This window comes from Triticum dicoccoides, chromosome 7B (genome assembly GCF_002162155.2).
Source record: "Triticum dicoccoides isolate Atlit2015 ecotype Zavitan chromosome 7B, WEW_v2.0, whole genome shotgun sequence".
NCBI classification, from domain to species: Eukaryota; Viridiplantae; Streptophyta; class Magnoliopsida; order Poales; family Poaceae; genus Triticum; species Triticum dicoccoides.
The window spans coordinates 232809019-232816501 of NC_041393.1; positions in this window are offsets into that span (position 1 = coordinate 232809019).

Consider the following 7483-nt stretch of genomic DNA (forward strand, 5'->3'; position numbering starts at 1 on the left):
GATGCAAAATAGTTCTTTTGCTCTGCATGTTGTTCGCTTGGCCCTGGAGTGCAGCTCGGATGGGCTGCATGCGATGGCTTTGTGTGCTTTTTTTTTGTTGTCCCTAGTTTTGTTGTTTTGATTGGAGGAAATTTGATGCATTTTGCACTGCTCTAAACGTGCATTCTTTCATGGACACAATTGCAGTACAGTGCATAGTATGAAGGAGTTCACTTTGTAAAAAAAAATGTACAGAGGAGTTCACCTTTTATTATTTTTGGAGGAATTTTTTTGCAAATTTGTGGACATCGATGTAGTTTATTAAGAAAACCTTGGCAGTGCACTTCACAAAACAAAAAAAGCGCTGAAGTTCATGGTTGCTCCGATGCGTTACACACATGCGATTCAATTAAACTATAGAGAAGATGAACACATAAAAAATTTGATGCAGCTCACTAACATTAACAATATAGCTCACTAATATTGACCATGTAGTCTAGATGAATTTACAAAAAAAAGAAAGACAAAACAATTATGTAGCTCACTCCGACATAGGTTGTGGTTCACTTGCCCTCGTCACCGCGGTCCACTCGTTCATAAAAAATGTTGAAAAACACTCACAAAAACTCGTGTGAGAAAGTTTACTCCCGATAAAAGAAACCATGAAGTTCATTTGACTGTTTGATGCAGTGCGGTTTTTCGGTCTGAAGCAGTGCATTTATTAGTCTGATGCAGTGCACGCGACGATTTGGGTGTCGCAAAAACAGAGTGCGTCGCAAAAACAGAGTGTTCGGGTTTTGATATTTTTAAAACTGCTCTTAAATCGTAAGTAATTAGAGGGAGCGTTCTACATGAAAAAGTTGCGTCTCGACGATATCTTTCCGACGACGTATAATTTGAATCATTTCGCTCAGCGGTTTGTAATTTTTTTGCAACAAACGGCCGCTGCCTCTCGTCATCAGCCGCACAATTTTCAAAATTAACGAAAAACCCTAAGGAATCTCAAAAACATTTAAACATATGAAAATTGCGCCTCGCCCGTAGCTTTCCAACGACATATCACACGCCTCGTTTCGACAAATGGTTCAAAAACTGGAGCGAAAACAGTACAAAAATTGCAAAAAAAAATCAAAAATACAGAATTCCGCGATTCACTAAATTTGAAAATGCTCTTGAACTGTAATGAATTAGACAAAATAATAGATTTGAAAAAGATTCAGCTTGACGATATCTTTCCAAGGCCGTACAGTTTCCTTCATTCCGATGTGTGATTTAGAAAAAATCGCAAAATACGCTCATTGCGTCCCGTCGTGCATGCACTATTTTTGAAAATGCTCTTAAACCGCGATGAATCTCGAAAAGTGTTCAACTTGACGAGGCTGCACATTTTTCATAGCTATCCAATGGTATATTTTACGCCTCATTCCGGCAAATGGTTTAGAAACTGAAGCGAAAACAATGCCGAAAAATGTATGCAGTTTTTTCTGGTGACATTGCAGTGCTCATTTGATGGGAATGCAGTGCCCTCGCGTTGAGCATGCAATGCGAAAGTGTTATCAGAATAACTATTCTACTAATATTAGCAGAATAGACCGGCTGTATATATATATGATCTATACTAGCTATAGTGTATGATACTGCCTTTAATTATAGCGCATAGTATAATACATAGAGTATATATAGTATAGATCATATTTATTGCCATGCATGACACAAATTAGCATCGCATTTAACATGATATGATGTCTACCTATATGTTACTTTAACGGTCTAACCCTCATTATGTTTAATTCTTTGCCACATCAGCATACTTGCTATTTACCGAGTGCATGGTATCGTCGGCTATGATACCACCACTATGGCCAGCCTTTGTATAGTGGGGAAGTATCATATATACTACAGTATCATGCATATGATATTAGTGTATGATAGTACGTACATACCTTCATATAGTGCATATATATAGTATCATAGAGTAGTATATATATACCATATAAATGACCGTATTTATGGACATGCATGACACAAAGTAGTATATCATTTATATTATATATGTTACAGTATCTATGTTACTGCTTCTTTGCCACACATCATCATATTTGCTATTCTCGAGTGCATGATACTGGCTATGATACCCCCACTATGGCCATCATAAGGTTGGTCGTAATGGGAGTATCAAGCAGTATCATGCATGACAACTAGACTTTTTGGATGATGTGGCACACAGTTAAATGAGGAAAGAGAGGGCGTGGGCCGGGTATCATATCATGATACCGTATCACATATTAAATATTGTACTACTTTGTGTCATGCATGGCAATTATTAAGACAACCTAAGATACTAACTTGTGATACTATGCGCGCATTACAAAGGTAGCTAGCTAGTATCGATCATATACTAGTATCATGCATATATATATGATACTAGCTAGCTAGTCTATGATATACTAGCTCTACCTCACTAATGCATAGTGTCATAGAGTAGTATCATCTAGTACTTTATTTATTGTCATGCATGACACATAGTAGCATAGCATTTATTATGACACGGTTTCATGATATGATACTTAACCCTCTCTTTCTTCATTTAATTCCATGATAGCTCATCCAAATTGCCTAGTTGGCATGTGTCGGTGTCAAAACCGGCGGATCTCGGGTAGGGGGTCCCGAACTGTGCGTCTAGGCGGATGGTAACAGGAGATGAGGGACACGATGTTTTTACCTAGGTTCGGGCCCTCTTGATGGAGGTAAAACCCTACGTCCTGCTTGATTAATATTGATGATATGGGTTACAAGAGTAGATCTACCACGAGATCAAGGAGGCTAAACCCTAGAAGCTAGCCTATGGTATGATTGTTGTTCGTCCTATGGACTAAGGCCATCCGGTTTATATAGACACCGGAGAGGGCCAGGGTTAAACAGAGTCGGTTACAAAGGTAGGAGATCTACATATCCGTATCGCCAAGCTTGCCTTCCACGCCAAGGAAAGTCCCATCCGGACACGGGACGAAGTCTTCGATCTTGTATCTTCATAGTCTTGGAGTCCGGCCGATGATGATAGTTCGGCTATCCGGACACCCCCTAGTCCGGAACTCCCTCAGTAGACCCTGAACCAGGCTTCAATGACGATGAGTCCGGCGCGCATGTTGTCTTCGGCATTGCAAGGCGGGTTCCTCCTCCGAATAATTTATAGAAGATTGTGAACACCAGGATAGTGTCCGGCTCTGCAAAATAAATTCCACATACCACCGTAGAGAGAATAATATTCACACAAGTTCAATCTACTGACGTATTCTGTGGCGTGACGTCACACCACAACCAAGCCTTTATTTGAAATGTTTTTATTGTACCACTTCAGCGTGTTTAGCGAAGCGGTTTCCTTGGCACGTCCTGTCGAAGCAGAGATCGTGTTCCCCTTATTCCGGGATTCCCATCAATACGGACGTGGGTAACCCAACCGCGCCCGTTGCCACGCCACCTCCATCGAAGGCGGGTTCCAAACGGTCACGGGGACGGCTCTTGGTATTCTTCCTCTTTATAATGAGACCAAGGCCCGTTCTTTTTATTCAATCTTCTATCGAATCCGCCCCTCTCCCTGAGTTCCAACACCCAGGGCTCCGAATTCAGGTACCTTCGATCCTCGACAATATCCGGTCCTGATCTACGAGGCCGGTGGATGCCCTCCTCTGTCACGGAGGAGGACGTGCTAAAGCTGAGAGATGCCAGGTATTTAACCTACGAGATTTCGCATAGGCTGCCTGCCCGAGGGCAAGTTATCCCAACTCCCGAGCCCGGCGAGATCGTCGTGTTCATGTCTCACTTCCGTCGGGGTTTAGGCTTCCCGACGGATCCCTTCATGAGGGGGCTCATGTTTTACTATGGGCTGGAATTCCACGACTTGGCTCCAGAGTCCATCCTCCATATCTCATCATTCATTGTCGTTTGCGAAGCCTTCCTCCGCACTACCCCTCACTTCGGCTTATGGCTCAAAACCTTCAACGTGGAGCCGAAGATGATTGAGGGGCGTCAGGCAGAGTGCGGCGGGGCGGTTATAAGCAAGAGGGCCGAAGCTCCATGGCCCAAGGGCTCTTTCCAAGAGGAGCTCGGCTTGTGGCAACAGGAGTGGTTTTATATCACCGCTCCCCGGGGCCGCAGGCAGAAGCCGCCGCCCGTCTTTCGCTCGGGCCCTCCACAGCAGCTGACGTCATGGGTCAACAAGGGGCGTGACTGGGGGTCGCCCAAAGACGTCCCCCTGTTGCAGGACCGGATTCGAGTCCTCCAAGAAAGGAAGATCAATCTGGTCGCAGTGGTGCAGGTCATGTTGATCCGGCGCCTACTGCCCTGCAAACGTCGCCCCCTCCGCCTGTGGGAATTTAATCCGGAGGGGCCGCGAGCTCTTCAACACTTCATGGGTTTGACTCCCATGGAGATGTATAAACTGTTCTTCGGATCGCAAGAGACGCATCCGGAATTGACCGAGGACGCTGGCCTAAGCTGCAATCGCCCGGATACTCAAGTAAGTAGCCCTATGTCCGGACACACCATCCATTTATTTATCACGAGCTTGCCTTTTAACCAGCTATCCCTGGACAGGAGTGGATAGCGCAAGCAAAACTGATACGGTGTCCGGCCCCCCTCCCTGAGACCACGCAGGATCCCGTGTTAATTAAAATGTTGGAGGTTGCACCTTCAAATGAGGGCGAAGGGGGGCACGGGGAAACTGTCACCTCTGCCAAGGAGGCGTTTAATAAGGGAGGAATCGAGAGTCCCTCCTTCCAGGGGGAGAAGTGGAACGCTTCCGAAGACCCGGAGGCCAAGGCCTCAAAGCGGGGAAAGAAATCTGTACCGGAAGGTCCTGCGCCAGAAAGCGCCCCGGCAGTACTGTCTCCTCGGAGGAATCAGCCCTCTAACGAGCCGTAAGCAAAAAGGGGGATTTTATAATTATTAGACACCCCTGCTTAATGTCTAAAGGTAACCAAAGTTTTTACCTTGTAGTTCGGATCTCAGCCCATCCCAGCACAGCTCATCTTCGGGAGACCTTCGTCCGGAGATGATGGAGAGCGAAACGCCTCCATCTGCCGCCCCATCGCACGGGGCGGACGACCCTGAGGTGTCGTCGCGGAGGGTCTCCTCGAGTCCGGCGGGGCCGGAGAGTTTGGCACCCATTGGAGTACGGCCGGTGGAACTGCAGGATTTGCTTAATAGGGCGTCCATCTCAGAAGATCACCGCACATTAATGGGTAATGTGATTGAGAGGATCTCGTCAGCCGAAAGCGGGTTGTATGAGGCCGTCGGAAGTTTACTGACGGGATTTGAGGTACACAAAAAATGACATACCTGTTGACAGTTTTGCACATGAAGTGCGCCCTGTATAGTAGCCCCTGAGACTTGGTATGCTGTCGAAAACGGCAGCGTGCCTAGGATCATAATCTCAGTTATTAACTGTCGCCTTTCCTATGCAGGTGGCGGAACGTTCGATGGCCAGCCGGACGGATGAATTCGCCGAGCTGAAGAAGCAACTCGACGCTGCAGATGCGGACATCTCGCTGGTCAATAAACGACTTGATGAGTCACAAGGTATGTGATTGCGCTGCGGTCGCTTAGTAAGGGAGCTGATGCCCATTCCTTACAAGTTGTATGCTTGATGCAGATGGTGCTGCTGCTATGGAAGACCTTCGAGCAGAACTTGCTCGGGCCAAGGAGCAGGCCAGAAAAAGCGAGGCGGCCGCCTTGAAGGCAGCGGAAGAGCTAGAAGCCGAGAAGGCTGCTCACTGCCGAAGCAGGGAGGAGATGGCCGGAATGGCCAGGAAATTAAAAGTTGCTACCGACCGCCTGGAGGTTCTTGAAGGAGAACGCCGAGCGGAGCAAGAGGACCTGAAGAAGGCCGATACCGAAGCCAAGGATGCCCGTAGTGCGATGCGGGCTATGAAGGAGGAACTGCGTCAGGTCGGAGACATTGTGGCTGGAAAGCCCTTTATGCTGCGTAGGAAGTTCACGGATCCGAAGTATGCTCAACTAGGCCGATTGTACGGTGCGGAGGATCCTTATCTGGACTTGGCGGCGAGTGCGGCTGACGCAGTCGTGCACTTTCGAAGCCAGGAGGATCATGAAATGGAAGAGCTTTTCTGGTCTCAATTCCATAGTCCGGAGCGTCCACTTCCGTTGAGTGATTGGCTGGTTGAGTGGGCTGAGCTGAATAGATTGTCCGGACTGGCCATGACAGATGTGGTAACTCATCTGTGGCCGAAAAGCCCCAAGCCAAAGAGTTATTTTGGCTTGTTGCAGCAATTCCTTGGGGCAGTGCCGCATATTAAGGCGATGAAGCGGTCGGCATGCATAGAAGGTGCGCGGATGGCTCTCGCCCGTGGTAAAACATACTGGGCGGAGATGGATGCCACCGCTGTTGCATTCCGGGGTTCGGACAAAAGCCAATTCCCCACCGAGCATTACTTTGAGGAAGTCCTGCAGGGCGCTCGTATAATAGAGTCGCAGTGCTCGAAAGATGTTATGTTTGAATGACATGTATGATTTCTAAGATCATGTTTATAATGCAATGACTTTTTATACTTGTGTGTTCAAGTATTGAACTATCTCCTGTGCGGCCGTATATGTATGTATAATCTGAAAGATGGCAGTCTTTGGCTTCAGCCCCCACGCACATGGTGCGGGGGTGTTTGCAAAAAGAAAAACGCTTTTTCACACTTAATCCAACGCCTTGGTCCTTTTAAGGAGGTGATAGCATAGCAAACTAGGCAACCGGACTATAATGCTTTATCACTTTCACTTAGCCATAGGAGCTCGAATGTGGGGCTACTATATAGCCCCTGATGGCACCGCGCTTCTTCGAACTTGGGGCGCGTATGTGCCTGACCGGGAAGCGGTCCTTCGTCAAAGCGGAGGAATTCTAAACATTCCAATGGTCGATCGAGTGGTTGACCAGTCTCACGCTATATCATGACAGTCAGTTTTCGGCTTTCTCTACTGAGGTGCTCTCCCGGCCGAACCGGGGCACAATCGCAGTAGTTCTCCTGGTGCCGCGTTAGCCGATGATACGGAACGTAAGGCAGCAAAACACAGGAGCCGGGCAAACCCAACATTTGACCAAAGACATGATTCGGAGCTGATGCATATAAGGCCTAACTCGAGACGCCGAACACTCCCTGAGGTGTTCGGTCTTTATGATATCGGGCAGAATAAAGCCCTAAGCCCCTAGTGTCCAGGTACAGGCGGGAACTTCTGACGCGGCCGATGCCAAAATGCCAGCCTCCTCCTCGGCTCTGGTGGGAAACCGAGGGATGTGTATCAACAAGAGACAGTGAGAAAGGTTTACGCAGGGTCTTAATCTGAAAAGAATCCTTGCAACGGATCCCTACTGCACGTCTGCGCCTGTGTCTCCGTTGTGCTGTATCCTGGACGGGTGTAGCACGTGCTTCATCTGTAAAAGAGAAGGACTTAGTTTCTAAGAAATATCGTGCAAAAAGTGTATCAAAATAAAGTATAATTT